The following is a 17,675-nucleotide window of genomic DNA, read 5'->3' as shown; positions in this document are numbered from 1 at the left end:
AAAGATTTAGGATGTCCCGATTCTTGTGGCCAGATTTAGGATGGTTAGAAGTACCCGGATGTCCTACTTCATGCGGCCAAGATTGTTAGTGTTGAAAACATGGACATATAAAGAAATGGACACCGTATTGAAACATGGCGCCCATTCATTCCTATGAAAGCTGCTCATAGGCGCAGAGAAGCAACAAGGAAGTATAATCCGGAAATTCCATGCGGCCCAAAGCATTACGTAGCATGGACGTAGCGGCATTATGGACCTATCAAGAAAGAGGGCGGCAAGCGTAGCGGACTGGAGGCGGGTGTCTCGTTCTGTAGCATCTAGCCTGGCGAAACCAAACTGAAAGCCGTTAAAAGCCGTTGGGCTAATAAAACGCTTGAGGTGGCGTTTTGAAATGAGAAAACTTACATTTTAATAGTATATGGTCTAAAGATAAGTATGAGCCTATGATTGATATCCAGAAAAAATGTGCAGAGACACAATCTTGTTCGCTGCTTCTACTGTGTGGACAGGGACATCTGCCTACGGGCCGCATGAAAATAAGCTCCACCCCTTATCATGCAATAATACCAATGGGTTGGCCACATGTCCATGCTGGCTGCTCGGAGAAGGCAGCATCCTGGGGGCCTGGTTGAAAAGTGCATCCTATTTGGGCGATTCTGACCCACAATCCAGTGCGCATGTGAAGTGACGTAACATCGACGAAGCCTCCATATGAAAACAAACGGGGATGCGACGGATATAAAAGCAAGAGGCAAGATCAAGGCGCAATGTTATGATGAAATAAGAGAGAAAAGTATGTCCCAATAGTATGTCTACTGCATACAAACTAGATTCTTTTTATCGTCAGATGTAGTATGTAGAATAGTATATGCGATTCGGAACGCAACCAATGCTGCAAAAATGCTGTGCGCTCAGCAAGACGAGTGTCATAATTGCGCAGGTCTTAGCAAGACTGCTCCTTCTCAAACGAGGCTATTGATTCTAGCAGCGAGTGAAGCGGAAGAGCGAAGAAAGAAGGAAAGAGAGAGAGAGAGAGAGAGAGAGAGAGAGAGAGAGAGAGAAAGAGTAAGTTACTAAAATGTGTCGCTACATGACCACCAGTGTTAAAAACCCTCTGAGCCCTATCGTTATTTTATTTTATCTATAGGCTATAAACCGCAACCGTGCCGTTTTTCCTCTAGTAGACTACAGTGTGTGTGTGTGTGTGTGTGTGTGTGTGTGTGTGTGTGTGTGTGTGTGTGTGTGTGTGTGTGTGTGTGTGTGTGTGTATTTTCGGGAACTTAGATCCGATGTTGTTCTTTATTGCCATATAAAATCCGTTTTCATCGCGTATTTTAGTTTGGGATTTATGCTAATCGCCTGTAAGCATGTGGTCATTAGCATAAATGCAGGGAAAGGGAAAAAGCCTATGGACTTTTTAAAAGAGCATGATAGTTTCTATTATGTATAACTTATATTTATTTTATAATTTTCTCATCACTTTTTGACTCCCAAGACTAAGAAGAAGTGTTTTAAGCAATAACAAGCTTAATACATTTGCCTTTTTGTGTTATATCAATAAATAATTGTGAGATATTTTTTGCTTTTTTACTGTCTAATTGATAATTTCCTACATTCAAACGACATCACTGCAGCACACATGTTCTGATAGTCCAGGTTGTGACCCAAATAAATGATAGCTTGACAGCTATGCATTATAGGGGTGATGAATGCAATCTTAATAAGAGAATAAATCCAGGCAAACCAAAACATCTCAAAAATGGCTTAGGGCTCAAAGGTTAAAAGGCTGGTACAAGCTCTTAATGGATGCACTGTGCACAATGTAGACTCATCTGCAAATGTAATATATATTATTTAATATATATTACATTTGCAGATGAGTCTAAAAAGCTGGGTGAAAAAGAAAGGCAGCCGGAGACAATGGAGGAGCTGAGGTTAGTAAAGCAAATTAGGGAAGCAAACTTTCAAGCTAATGAGAATTTTCTTTTGGATTTGAATGCATAATGCTAGGTGATATTATTTGAACATTACAAATACATGTAGATAGGGTAATTTGAAGGAAACAAATAAGATTTCTAGCATTTCTTATTTGTTGTTTAAGTGCTCAAGTTTATTACATAAAATACAGGTAGACCAAGTAAGGGAGGAAAGAGAAGTGACAGAGAAGCAAGGAGAACAAGAGAGAGAGGGTGCAGTGGTAGATCCTGAGAGGTGTTTTGCCCATGATTGCAGGAGATTTAATTTTTGAACAATGTGTCTTGTGTAAAAAAACAGTGTGTAGTGTTTTGAAAGAAGTGTGTTGGAGAATTTCAAACACAGTGCAAAGCACTTATTGTGTTTGTAGGCTTGGTGCTTTTGTTTAGGGCATGGTTACAAAAGTCAGAGGTTGTGATGCTTTGGGCATAGCAACCACTTTTAGTGTTTAAGCATTAGGCAAAAATCTGTAAATAAATTGTGCAAATAATTTTTGCGTTGTGGCATTTTTTGTTTAAATAATAATTTCTATACAAAAATGTCAAAATCTGTAAATGAAGACACAAAAGGCAAAGTTACAACACCAATAATCCTATCTACAGTAATACACAGGACTGTGTGAATAGGATTTAAGTGCATATTCTCCTATCAAAGTGCACCAGATTTGTGCATTCCAATGTACAGGGTACAAAAAAAATTCGGCCGGGGGGGGCATGCCCCCGGACCCCCCTAGAGGGTTCGGGGACCACAGCACCGCTGCTGAAAAAAATCCTGCGGGAAACACTGATATATATATATATTAGAGGTGGGCATAGATTAATTTTTTTAATCTAGATTAATCTAGATTAATTTTGGAATTAATCTAGATTAATCTAGATTAAAATGGCTCATTTGAATTCATTCATAATATGTGTGTGCTCCCTAAATAATGACTCAAAGTAAGTCTTTGAGAACGTGTTTCTCAAGCCAGGTGGCGCATCAGACCAGGGGCTCATCTCCTGTTTCCAACATGCATCACAAACTGCTTGAGGAAGCTGTTCTACTATGATAATTGGTGATGAAAATAAATAATGTTCAACAAGATGTTACATAGTAACGCGTTACCGGCATCGGACCTCTTTTTTCAGTAACGAGTAATCTAACGCGTTACTATCTCCAAACCAGTAATCAGATTGAAGTTACTCATCAAAGTCACTGTGCGTTACTTTTTCTGTCATTTTCCTTAGTGAAACATTTTACATAACTGCACAAGTGACTGCGATTGCGATTTTATGTAAATAAATGTGCGCGCATGTGTCTCTAAACTCTCCAACTGCTCCAACCGCTCCTCTCGTCTTTTTGGTAGCGCCCCTCGTCTCTGCCATGCAGCGTGTGTGTGTGCCTGTGTCTGTGTCTGTGTGTGTGTGTGCAGCAGCATTACGGCCGAGTCGAACTGTGGCGCAAAACAAAGTTTTCCCCCCGATGAAATATAGCGTCTGCTATGGGGATATTTAGGATTCGGGTACGGTGACGTTGAAGAGATAGAAGTGTTTAAAACTTGGAAACTTATAGTCACGTGGCGACCGGTGGCCACACACACCCACCCTGCGTTCCAATACCCGATTGTGTGGGCAAGTGATGGAGAGAGAGAGAGCGGCGGGTGTGTGAGAGAAGATTCGCCCCTCGTCTCTGACATGCAGCGTGTGTGTGAGTGTGTGAGTGTGTGTGTGTGTGTGTGTGTGTGTGTGTGTGTGTGTGTGTGTGTGTGTGTGTGTGTGCGTGTGTGTGTGTGTGTGTGTGTGTGTGTGTGTGCGTGTGCAGCAGCATTACGGCCGAGTCTAAGCTGAACTGTACAAATGACTGGCTCTCTGAGCCGAACAGGAGGTGGAATAAGAGATTAACGGCGATATTTTTTTTATCGCCGATAAGAGTCTTGCGTTAACGCAGCACGTTAACGCCGATAACGGCCCACCACTAATATATATATATATATATATATATATATATATATATATATATATACTGTATATATATATAGAGAGAGAGAGAGAGAGAGAGAGAGAGAGAAATCCCACATCATCTCAATCTTTTTTTATTTGAGGTTGTAATGAAGTTAAAATACCAATGTCATGTGTGCCCACAGTGGACGTTTGAAACAGCCATGGCAAGAAGCTTCTGTGTCACCTGTACAAAACGACCACACAAACCAGGTAATTATCTTTGTAAAGACAATCAGAGATTTATTCTTCATAAATATGTTACATATTATTTTACATTTATGTTGTTAAGGAGATCCCCTTGGAAAACATAATAATGACAAAACATCTATTGGAATTTGGTGGAAATGTTGTCAGGAGTTTATAGGGGAAGGTGGGGTGATTTGTGCATTTTGGAAGTTGCAAAACCCCTTGTTTCTAGAAAACCGTGGAAGAAATTGGAAATGTGACCACATATTTAAGAAGAGCCATCCATTTGACTCATCCTGTAAAGAAGGGAGACACAAGGAATAAGATATAAGCACATTTAAGCTCAAAAAACTGTGTTTTGCCTTTCAAAGTAAAATTTCCATGATCAAGGTTTTTTGATTATTGTGTCTGAACAATTATAGACACGTTTGAAAACATTTGACACATGTTTTAGTGCTTTGGTATGCTACACTTTGAGTCTATATAGTTAGCACAATGTCAACCCTAAATTGCTGCATCATGCCTATTATCCAAAATTCTGGGGATGGGGTGATTTGTGCACAAGGGCCTGGGTGAGTTATAAGTAAGTAAGTAAGTAAAATGTATTTATAAAAGCACATTTATGACAGTTTGCACTGTCCAAAGTGCTGTACATAGTGCATTCAGTAGGTAAACAATGAAGGTAAAATAACAATAACCAAAATAAAAGACGTAAAGCCCATACATCCACATAAACACAGATAGTAGTGCAGAGGTAAGTAAGTAGTGCAGAGGTTAATGGGGAGGAAACACCAGGGTGTACATATGGGTTTTGAGCCTTGATTTAAAGGCAGAAATGTAGGGGGAATCACATTTGTCAGGTGGCAGTTGGTTCCACAAGCACGGAGCAACTAGTGCAAAGTACATTTCTGAGAGTTGTGCCAGTGGCATGGCTGTATACGCTGGTCACCAAAAGAAAGTGATTGTCTACAGTAGCTCAGAAGAGAGTGACATCTCAATTCCACTTAACGACACCACTGATGAGAGTTCAGATGGCCAGAAAGATGATGATGGTGACTTTGTCATTGTGACACAATGACGCACAAATCACCCCACTACGTGGGGTGATTACGTGGGGTGATTTGTGCGACAAGACAACTTTTTTTCCGAAAGCTATATTTCTTAAACAGTTTATTCCAGATCCAAAGTTTTTATTGCCAGGGATGCACAACATCCTGAAATATATGTACATATTTGAGTTGGAGACATAACTGTCAAGGCCTCACTTTAAAATCACTTTGAGTAAAAAGTTGCACAAATCACCCCACCTTCCCCTATTATGAAACCAAAATGTTCATTCTACCATATGCTCAGAAATAGTAAAACGAAAGACACTGAACATTTGGACTGGTCTCTTAATTTTTTTCAGAGCTGTATAATTATTCTGTACATTATGAAATCGACATTGTCAACCTTTTCCAGATTCCTTCTTGCTTCTGATTGTGTGATTTTCTCTTGTTTTCATCAGAGCTGAAGCACTGAGTCTGCGCCTGCACAGAGGGAGGAGGACACTCACAGACTAAAGCACAACAGGTAGGCGACAATAAGACGCAACATACACACAGCTTCTGAAAAGAGTTTTTGGTCCCAAAAAAGAACATTGTATGACTATAGGTTAAACACTAAAAACTACTTCAGATGAACCTTTTGGCTTTTTCTGTCATTTTTAACCCACATACACTGCCCGGCTAAAAAAAGTCACACTCAAATATCTTGTTGGACGATCTTTAAATTTGATTAAGGCACATATTTGCCGTTACACATTTTCATAAGCTTTATTGGTTGCTTAGAACCTAGACCTGACCAAGTGAAGCAACCCCAGATCATACTGTACACTGTGTTAGATCGCAGAGTTGTAGTTACCCCTGTACAGGAGGTTCCGGTACCAGCTCTCCGTTTAAAGGGTCCGATTCCTATCACCTGAGAGTCTTACTCGTTCAAGGATAAACTAGGAATAATTAAACTGGTGGCGAGGAGACACGCTTAGCTTTCTAACTGCCTTCGTCCTGATGTCTACCCTGCTTACACTGGCCCAGCAGTAGGACCGAATAGCCCTCGGGTCTTACTACCACACCAGTCGCATCAGTTAACGGCAGCTCTCCTCTAAATGATCCAGGCTCTTGGTATAGTTGCTAGGATAGGGTTTTAATGGCCAGGGGCCGTATTCACAAAACATTTTAAGGCTAAGAGTAGGTCCTAACGTGCTGATTTAGGAGTAACTCTCAAAAATAAGGGGCGTTTCACTCCTAATTTTAGGACTCCTAACTTTTTAAGATAAGTGTAATTCACAAAGCATTTTAGCGCTAAAACTAGCTCCTAAATCTGTGAAAAGCTAGGAGTCCTCGAGAGGACTCCTAAGTCACTAAGAGTAGATCACAGACAACCATTTGATGGTGTTTTGGAGAGATTTAATGCTAGTGAGCTTTATAAAAGGTACCTTTAATAGCTGTAAGGGGTTAATGATCTTAGTAAAGCTATATTTAGAAAGAATAGACACATTTATATTTATTACATTTATATAAAAAAAAATGTATTAAGTTCCTTGTCCTGCAGTTGCTTTGGGTTTACGATGTTACTGTTGGTGTCACACTTGGGTTTAATTTGTTACTAGAGTAGGCCTATGTGTGGCGCTTCGCAGCATCTCCTCTGTTCCACAGGTCCGCTATTGTATAGTTGCGCGTCTCGCCTTTTTCCTTCTGCATACACTTTACGATTTCGCCGGCTGTTGTTTCTAAATTGTGAATTTCCTGGTTTATCGCTGTCTGACTATTGCTGCATAGTCTGCTGTTGAGGGAAATACAGTGAGAGTGCATGGCGTGCAGCTGTTCAATGAGGATATTTTTTCTGATTCAAACCATTGTAAAATTTAAAATTAATAGGCATATGTGGCGCTATTGTAGGTTAATTGTGAACGAATGTGTGGGAAACCCTGCAGTATCTTGGTTTCATGTTAAATCAGTGTCACTTGTCATTAATTGTATATAAAAACTATTTACTTTAATACAGAGACACGATATGGATATCTCCCACAGTGTTTCTATCATAAATTCAGGGACTCATTCCCTCTCAGCCAATCACTGTGGGCATAGAAGGTATGAACATGACGTCATCCATAGCAACAGGGTCAACCCCGCCCTCTAGTCTTAGCTTAGGAGTCCCTCCCATTCCTTAGTAAAAGTTGGTCTTATCAGCTTTGTGAATAGGTTTTAAGAAATTACTCCTTACTAAGAACTTTTAGCGCTCCTTAGGAGTACTCTTAGCGCTAAGATAAAATGTTTTGTGAATACGGCCCCAGGACAGCAGGCCATAAGGGTATGTTTAGTTTAAAGGGCTAGAAGTAACCTATAAGAACCTTTTGTAGATGTAAGAACACACTTCACTGAGGGAAAGTCACTTGGTCTAGCAACTTCTCCTTCACCGTTGTCTGGGAACTGCACGGAGATCCTCACAAACTTTGTACAAAATCTCAGAAAGTTCTCCTAAGAGGAGAGGAGAGGGGAGCTTAGTCAGGCTCAGCCTTCCAAACCTCCTAGCGGTCTTGATTCACTCAGTCCAACAGTGTGAGCGTTGAAACAAAGAGTTCTCCTAATTGTCCCTTCAGCTGGTTGGAAGTGGTTAAGCGCTCTTCTTGTCGGCCCTCTGTGATTCAGCTGATGAAGGGTGTTGAGTTCTCTAAGTCTTGCGATGTCTTTGCTGCGCAGTTTCTCTATCTCGTCCAGAGACTTAAGTTCTTTTCAGAGACTTAGTCCTTTACTTCGTCCGTAGCTTGCTTCTCCGGGGTGGTCGGTCCTAGGTCTGCTTGCTTCCGTCCGCGAGGTCCGACGAGGCTTAACTGCCTATTTCTCCGCAAAACCTGGCCTTATACTCTCACAATTTTATGATGAATAACTGTTGCTAGCCTACCCCTTCCCCTCTCTCTCTCTCTCTCTCTCTCTCTCCCCGCCTGCTTTTGCTGAGATGCAATATTTGGTTACCTACTTCTCTTATGGCAACAACAATAACTTTCTACTTAGATTCTTATCTTGACACCTGCCTATACAGGATGCTGCCAGCTTCCTGTGCCGCATCCTGTCACTCCAACTCTTGACAGCACTTCTCTGACTATACTTCTAACATTATAACACATCATAGTACCTCTAAATCATACGTACTTTAAATCATATTATTCATTAATACATCAATCAACCATTTCATGGTAACAACATAATTCATTACATTTGTACTTCATTGCTTTAGCTTGCATGCCGTTACATATGGTTATAATCTCTGTGTTTACATAGCATGATTATATAGTACCTTTAAATTGCTTGGTATATTCTCTGAGCCTTTTCCCGGGCCTTTCAAAGAGGCCTACTGGTAAGAAAGCATTATTATGGCTTTCTTCCAGAGGTGGTGAGGAGCAGTTAGGGATTCAGATTACTTGACAACTGCCACACAGGCATGTACAGTAGACACTAGGCACACACACACACACACACACACACACACACATCACTGTCTGTCTGTCTGTCTGTCTGTCTGTCTGTCTGTCTGTCGATGATGGCTTGTGTGTGTGTTTTTTGAAAAGGTTTGAAGCCCGGCCAGAGGAAGGTGCTCTTCACCTGCATGAAGAGGAATGACAAGAGGGAAGTGAAGGTGGCACAGCTGGCTGGTTCAGTGGCAGAGATGTCAGCCTACCATCACGGAGAGGTAACAGTCAAGCTCATGGCTTCCACGCATGACAAACAAATGTATTAACCCTTTAGGCGCCAAAGTCGCAAAATTGCGACATGACGCTGTACTGAATCAAACAGCTGTTTTCTCTAATTAGAGTGTTATATTTTGTTCAAACTCCCCTCCACTAGTTGGCAGACATCCCATACCTAGACCTCAGCTCCGAAAAACGTCATGCTTCAATGCAAAATATTCGAGGAAATCCGGAAATCCCATCCCCAAAAAAATAAAATAAAATCCCATCCAAACTTTACTTTTTTTTGTAATTTCCTCCTAGCGATTTTTTTTCTGGTGTTATTGAAGACTTTTGTGGTGTTAGGAGACTCTGACGTGAAAGCACGTATCACTCATATATATTTTTTTTGTTTATATGTAACCTGGAGAGGTCACTCGATAAGCCCATTCGGGTTTCTGACCTCTCCAGCACATACTCTTTTAATTTTTACATGTGTTAATGTATTTGTTGAGTGTGTTGAGTGTGTGCAAATAAATACATCTAAATCTAACTCTGCAGTTACTGTGCTCAACGAGCAGCCCCAGCGGGTGCTGCTGCGAGCCCCTCCCCGTCTCAAAGCACTAAGAGGCGGTCAGTCTCGGAGCAGCCCATGCCCCTCGGAGCAGTCCGAGCCGGCCGTCAGAGCAGAGAGGTGACACACCTCCGCGTCCAGGCTGCAAATGAATCGCGCTGTTGTTGGGAGCGGAGATAGTGTGCCACGAAGCTATTTATGCTGAAGCTGGATTTAGGAGTTATTGAGGGAATATGGCAAGCAAAAAGTTGACGAGTAGGGAGTTAGTGTTCACTCTTTCTACGGCCCCGGTCACGGTGCATCCATGCGCAGCAGTGGTGCAGCCATGCGACGCAGCATTATATAAATATATATTCAGATTATCATATTATAATGATAATAATAATCAGAATAATAATGAAGAATAGAAGACAAAAGTAAATAAAATTGGTGGTGGGAAAAAAAAATCATAAAAATGCGCCTGTTTACATGAGTTTTTTGGTGTAGTTCTAGTTCTAGTTTACAACTGTTGGCTTACAACAAAGTGGACATCATTACAAATGGATGTAGGGGTTGAATCTGATGAAATAAGTTCAACTCTCTTTCAAAATATCAGGTATTTCATGGAAATAACATAATCCAACATGGCTGCCGCCATATGACGTCATAATATGCAAATTAGATGGGAACATTTACTCCCTAGATAAACTTTAGGTCATTCTCAATATTTGTCTCATTTACACTTTGTTTCTATCTCAAACCACTTTCAATCCAGAGCCTTCTGAAATTTCGGTGTCAAAATCTAGTATTTTTTCAAATTAAACCCGGCGCCTAAAGGGTTAAGAGGCATTATGACAGTGGGGAAGATTTAAAGAAAAAAAAAATCCATCCGTTGTAAAATCATAAAACTTTAAGTGAGTGAATGTTTCTATATTTTTCATTTTTGCTCTGTACTGAACATATACTGATAGCAGTGCTGTATAACAAGTAGTTTGAGCTTGTTGTGCTAATATTGAAATGGGAGTTCATGTTTATTAATCAAAGACACAACTGAATACTTTTTTTTTTAAACCTATGTTCCGTAGCTTGCATGTAGAGGTATTGCAGTGATTCTCAATTCTTTTATGACCTATGTCATGTTTCTATGTCCTGCTTTTCCATTTGTCCCTTGTAGCAAGCATAGTCAACTTGGCCCAGAACTTTGTGGGCAGCAACAACGTGAACATCCTGCAGCCTCTGGGTCAGTTCGGTACTCGCATCAACGGAGGCAAAGACGCTGCCAGCCCTGGTTACATCTTCACCATGCTCAGGTAAAGCACCAGCTGAGAGACGTACCCGTTTGTTGTGTTCTCTCTTCTGATTGGACATCAGGTTGTGGGATCCCAGAAAAGTTTATTTGCTGATTACATGCAGAATGGGTGACTGAGAGACCTGTTTTATGAAGCGCGCGCACACTATATAAGTGATCACTGTATGACTATAGAGCGATTTAACACGTATATCAACATAAATATATCGCTCACTTCACCTTTTAACTTTCACTCTCAAATTTGAAAGTGTATTGAACTATGAAAATAAAATATGCCTTATGATTCAGTTTCTTTCTTGTCTCAAACGGCAAAGTTTAGAAGAATTATGATACTTAAAAAGTCTTTTAATGGTGGTCTGATTTCACCCTACAGTCCTCTGTCCAAGCTGTTGTTTCCAGCGCTGGACGGCAACCTGCTCAAGTTCTTGTACGATGACAACCAGAAGGTGGAGCCAGAGTGGTACATCCCCATCATCCCCATGGTGCTGGTCAACGGAGCTGAAGGCATCGGCACCGGCTGGGCCTGTAAGATAGCCAACTACGACGTCCGGGAGATCGTCAACAACATCAACCGCTTACTCAAACACCAGGACCCACTGCCAATGGTAAACTGCCCTCACAAACTTTTCATTTCTATTTGAAAGATCCTATATTATGTATTTTTTCTGTTTCAGATTTGTATTACTTACTAGAAACTTGTTTTCATGGTGAAGTGTCCAAAAATCCCTTTTTATTTCTCACACTGGCATTGCTGTATTTCGTCTCTGCGAAAGACGTTCTGTTTAGAGCCTAAACAAAACTCTCTTTAAGACCCCACGTCTGCCCTCTGCACTGGTGGGCTCTGATTGGTCAGGTTCCCCTCGTGGCAACAGGCACCGCCCCCTAGTTTCACTGCTACACTGTGGAGTGAAAAGAGCGGACTGCAGTGCACGCGCGGGCAGATTTGAGCAGGCAGGGGAGGGCCTGAGAGTGTAGCAGCATTACCATACATGGACATTTGTGTTGAACACATAGCGAAATGCAGGAAATTAGGCCCTAGTGAGTGTTTAACATTATAACAACATTTATAGGTCAAAAAAAACAAAAAAAACACAATAGGTGCTCTTTAAAGCAGTGGCGTGGCGTGGGGATTTTTTTTGAGGAAGCCAAGTGAGACAACACCTTTAATCTACATGTGTATTGGAAGGTGGGGGACAGAAAAGAGTAGGCTACGTCGCAGCTTGTATTTAATGTAACTACAAGAGCTATTATAGCGCCTGGTCACTTTACCAGGACTTACACACGCCTGTAATCTGTCCGACACCGCTCGTTCGCTCTCTCTCTCTCACTCACTCACTCACTCACTCACTCACTCACTCACTCACTCACTCACTCACTCACTCACTCACTCATTCACACACTTCCTTATCGTCTTATTAAATTATACATTTTATTATAAATGCACCCCCCACCCCGACCGGAATGCACAACTAGCCGCTTAATGCCCAATGCAGATTCAAATTCATTCACAATATAATTAGGGGACGTTTTAGGCTATTTTAAGTTTCACGTTCACATGAGACACGACTCACACAATCAGTTGTAGGTGCTTGACATACACACATACTTTCTATACATCCTTTTCGTTTAAGAACTAGGCCAAATGTTCATTACAACACTATACATAAGACAACCCAGAACAACTTCAGTGGATATACAGTAGGCCTACCAATGCAACTTAATCCAGGCAATCAAGGCACAATTAGCAATAAAATAACACAAAACATAACACACATAGTTACACAGACAGTTAAGGGAACAGTTAACCCGCGCCGGGAGAAGGTGTGTATTTTACTCACTATTTGTAGAGGAAGGCCATTAGCTGAAGTTTGCCGCTACCAGCTAGCCTCTCGGTGCGGACATAGTTATCCTCACGGAAAGTGCGATAAACTTTCTTTCTCTCCACACGCATTGGCCTGCCGTCAGATTTGATTTCTAATGGCTTCTCAATTGGCAGTTTGGTAAAATAATTTGTTACTAAATACTCAAAATCTCCACCCTCCATAACTGTTCTTGCTAATATGATAACAATGCAAACATGCTAATCTCCCGCTATTGTTATTGTTGTTAAATTTCAGTGACGTTGATAATGATGCTTTGATTTGATTGGTGTGAAGCCAAAGGCCGAGTGGCTTCCCTTGGCACCCTCATGACACCCTCCTGACCAATCACAGGAGGGCAGTGTCAAGACAACAGCCTCACCTGATTGGTCAATCCTTCTTTCTTTTTTTCACTAAGGGATGCCAGCTCGGGCTGGCTTCCTCGCGGACATACAGTGTGCAGTGTCGTGTTTCGCCGCGTCTTCAGTATGTAACTTTAAAGGGGCGCTGTTTCGCGCATTGTGAAATGCTCAATGAGAGGAGAAAAATGGGGAAGAAATGACAGGAGCACAGCATCAAATAATTACCGAAACTGTTAATATAAATGTTTTTATTGGATGACAACTACAGCCTAAAAAACAGGGAAGCCTGGCTTCCCTTGGCATCCGGGAGAAAACGCCACTGCTTTAAAGTAGCTACAAGGTACTTTCATTTTGTGTTAATTCTTGCGGCCTGGGTGAGCATAACCGGACAAAGGCATTAAAAACACTGTAAAAATAGCATTTTTGCACTGATCTCGTTCGCTGTTACATGTAATTTATGATCATCAGAGGAAAAATTAGACAGTTTTTAGAAATATTTAAAAGTTCCTTGTATCTAATATGTAAAATGGACTTTTTCGTCAAAACAAAATTACGTAACGAATTATGAGTCAATCAATCAACCTATATAAACAAATAAACACATAAATATCAGAGACAGACTATATCATTACTCAATGTGGTCAGTTGTCTTCATTAAGTCTGAGACAGCAACGCATATACTGCCAAGCAGGGCCGGCCCTGACCAATTTGGCGCCCTAGGCAAGATTTTAGCTGGCGCCCCCCATTGCATTGCAGTCAGGTCCACCACTGTTCATACACTCACACAGAACTGGATAGGTTTGTCTTTGACATTTCATTTTATTTTAGATAGAAAATAACCCACAGAATAAAAAAACATATTACAAAACAAGTGACATAACATTAAAAAATTAATACAATATTACGATTTGCACAAAAAAATGCAGACGTTAACATTTAAAATTATAATATATTAAAAGTATAGTTTAAATAAATCATAACTTTGCATTGAATATTATTCCACACAAAAGCTATATTACAAAATTAAATGACAGAGACCTCTGGTTTGTACTGCTATTTAACTTGATTCCAACAGAGAGCTGTAGATGTTAAGACCTCATCTTCATATCTCAACAAGCTCACCTCACCTTGCTACAGCCTGACTACTCTTGCCTTTGGGTCTATTGGTGAAGCCTTTATTCCTCATGCTGCATCACTGGGCTGTGCTAAGGTGGAGAAGATGTCTGCAGGACAGGTGGCTCAAAGTATTTCAAATGAAAACCTGAAGAGAAAAGAGAAGTATACATGTTGTTACATTATCTATATTAATACATGGTGAAAAGCTTTAAAATGGAAATTATATAAGATTAAACTCATTAAAATGAAATGCAGTTTAGCATCCAACCAGAGTGAAGAGAAGCAGTAGCTAACTAATGGAAAGCTATAGGCCTAGGTAAGGTACAATCAAACGGAAAAGTTTGCTCCTGCTTTTTATTAAATCAGAATCAAGCCTTCTGATGATATCTCATGGCTTTATGTATAGCACTTTGATTTACCTTGTGTTGAAAAGTGCCTCACAAATAAAATTGACTTGCCTCAGGTATGCAATATTAACAGTTATTATACTGTGCACTTTTAACACTGATGTAAACTAACACAATAAACCCAAGGTTGACAACCATTAATTATAGTGGAAAAGGAATAGCTTTCTAATAACCATTACAAGCAGTGCAAACTTTGGCAAGTTATGACAGGATGTAGGCTACCTGAAAAATCTTTCTAAATGTATCTGATGAATTTAAGCTGGGAGTAACGTTACCCATCTTCCAAAAGTAAGCTAGCAAGTTAACACACTGCTCCTACAACGGCTAAAACAATGCAGCACACTATTCATTCATCACATTAACGTCACTGTAGGCCTACCTCTGTCTTTGTCACGTTTTTCCTCCTCTTCTTTTCCTTTTCAGTCTTCCCTTGGCACGAGAGAGCTTTTGTAATTTTGACATGGTATGCGCTCTTCCCTCCGGTTCCGACCGGTGAAGTTACCGTTCAGATACCCCATGCAGATACTTGGCTGATCGCCAGAAATCTGGAAGAGTCTATCGGAGGAGAGGGGGGGGGCGCTTCAATTTTCAATTTGTCTATCCTCAGTAGTTGTCATATTTTAAGCTTAACTCATATTTTGAAATTATAGTATTGACAGTATTAGTAAAAAAAAAAAAAAAAAAAAAAAGTTTTGGTAGCCCATTTTTTATTTTTTTTTATTTTTGTAGCGGCGCCCCCTGCGGATGGATGCGCCCCTAGCATTTGCCTATACTGCCTATGCCCAGGGCCGGGCCTGCTGCCAAGGACCACAAGCTGCCGGTGAGGAGAAGTATTGTCAGAGAGTGTCTATGACGTGCATGGCAGCGACAGACCCACTGCCTCCTGCTGTCTTTTATATCGGGGACGGAAATTTGAACTCGGCTCATCAGAACATCCACACCGGATCACATGCAGATTGTCCACAGAGCTGTGTCGCATTTTCAGATCTTGCCGGTGGCAAACAGCTTTTAGACATTGCAGCCTTATCTAACTATCTCTCTCTCTCTCCCAAACAGCTACCCAGATACAAAAACTTTAAAGGGACAATCCACGAGCTGGGTCAGAACCAGTACCTGGTCAGTGGAGAGGTGTCGGTCATAGACAGAAACACCATCGAGATCACAGAGCTTCCTGTCAGGACATGGACACAGGTACTACTCAGCCTCCCTTTTCATTTACAAGTTAACTGTTCTCCATATGAAGAACTGGAGTATGTTATAATGGTAACAGGATACAATGAAATGAAGATGGTAGTGGTACATGTAGGTTCAAATGCATTGTGAGATGTATTATTCTGTCTAACTGTGTGTTCCCTGGGGCCTCATTTATAAAGGTGTGCGTAGAAACCTTCCCAAAACATTGCGTTCGCACAAAGCCAAGAATGTGCTGCGCAAAAAAAAAGTTGAGATTTATAAAACTGTGCGGCGCACTGTTGCACGCAATCTTCCCTTTATAATTATCCACCTTCGGTGAATTGTGCGCAGACAATCTCCGCCCGTGTCATCCCACTTCACCTCCCAGTTTCATCCCACAATCTACCATACATGGCGAATGCTAAATAGCTCCTGAATATGATGACGCTCTTAATAAGCACGACATTTTGACTGACATGGTGAAAAAAGGGAGGCAACCAGCCGCAAAGAAAGCGACTGGGAAGGAAGAAAGCCCGTGCCATGCGTCGCTGTAACTGCCACTAAAACACAAACACACACGCGCGCGCTGATCACATATCATGATTGGTACAGTCGTTATAGTCTTTGGTAAACTGTTTTGCCCAACTTTGTACTGTATGAAATATCACGTATTAGCGAACCTGTTGGACTATATGTAGGCCTATATAAAATGTGTTGTGAGAAGTGAAATAATGCATTAACCTATAGTCTATTCCAAAGCATTGTTCCCCTTCCGTGAGATCCACACATTTCCAACAACAACGTCAGATTATAGTTTAAACTTCCAGGGTTAGTTGTTATGGGAAAGAGATGCATAAAGTAATTTGCTAAATTCATAACATGATTTTATCTAACGAAATATTTAGTTTTAATTAATATGTTTGGCCTTAACTTTGTACAAAACTACTTTTTACACACAGCCTAAAATATTGACTTTGCTCTCCCGCTGGCCACTCACGGACACACCTCCCGACGTATATGATATTATTATAGAGTAGAACTATAAGATTAGGCTACATGTAAAAATATAACCAACACATGTATAGACCTACTTGATAAGTAAATCAACCTACATCATTACTGCATGCCATAGACAACAGTAGCCTATATTCGCAACAATAGGTACGCACATGTACTTGATTAAATATATTGGGTGCCGTGCCACAAGGATATGTGTGTTTTTCCGATGACAGAGCTTTATTTCGTGGTGTTGCCATTGAGTGTCGCTGATTCCCCGAGTCAGGAAAACCTTGCGGTAGCTCTACGCATGGTCAAAAGTTTGCGTGGGAATACGCACACTTCTCCAAAAAATAATTATTTTATAAATACCACCGTTTTGCCACCGCACATTTGACCGCACATTCTGCCTGTCTAGGCAAGGTTTTTGTGCGTAGAAAGCTTTATAAATGAGGCCTCTGGTGTGTGCAGGCCTATAAGGAGTTTGTGTTGGAGCCCATGCTGCAGGGCACTGACAAAACCCCAGCTCTCATCAACGATTACAAGGAGTACCACACCGACACCACTGTCAAGTTTGTGGTCCGCATGAACGAGGAGAAACTGGCCCAGGCCGAGGCAGCCGGCCTACACAAAGTCTTCAAGCTGCAGTCCAGCCTTACCTGCAACTCTATGGTAAACTGGGATTCCAGCTCAACCACAAGTCAAATATAACTCATGGAAAAAAAAAATTCTGTCTTGAAATATGGATGGCTTGGCCTGCCTCCATTTTTAAATCAAGCATTTCGTTAGCCTCATAGCACAATTGCCTAAATCATATTTACTCTACTCTACTTTCACTCTACATCTACTCTATTCTACATATACTTTTCGTTAGCCTAATAGCATAATTGCCTAAGTCATATTTTAAGGGTTATAGAGTAGGGTAAAGTAGATGCTATGAGGCTAACAAAATGTAACACATGAGTTACATAAAGATGATGTTTTTCTTTTCTAAACTATGTATTTCTTTATTTACTAACTAGAAAACAAATCCAAGCGTGAACTGATCCGCATGCT

The sequence above is a fragment of the Ammodytes marinus genome (assembly GCF_949987685.1).
Source record: "Ammodytes marinus genome assembly, chromosome: 2".
In the NCBI taxonomy this organism is placed as follows: domain Eukaryota; kingdom Metazoa; phylum Chordata; class Actinopteri; order Uranoscopiformes; family Ammodytidae; genus Ammodytes; species Ammodytes marinus.
This window is presented reverse-complemented; position numbering follows the sequence as displayed.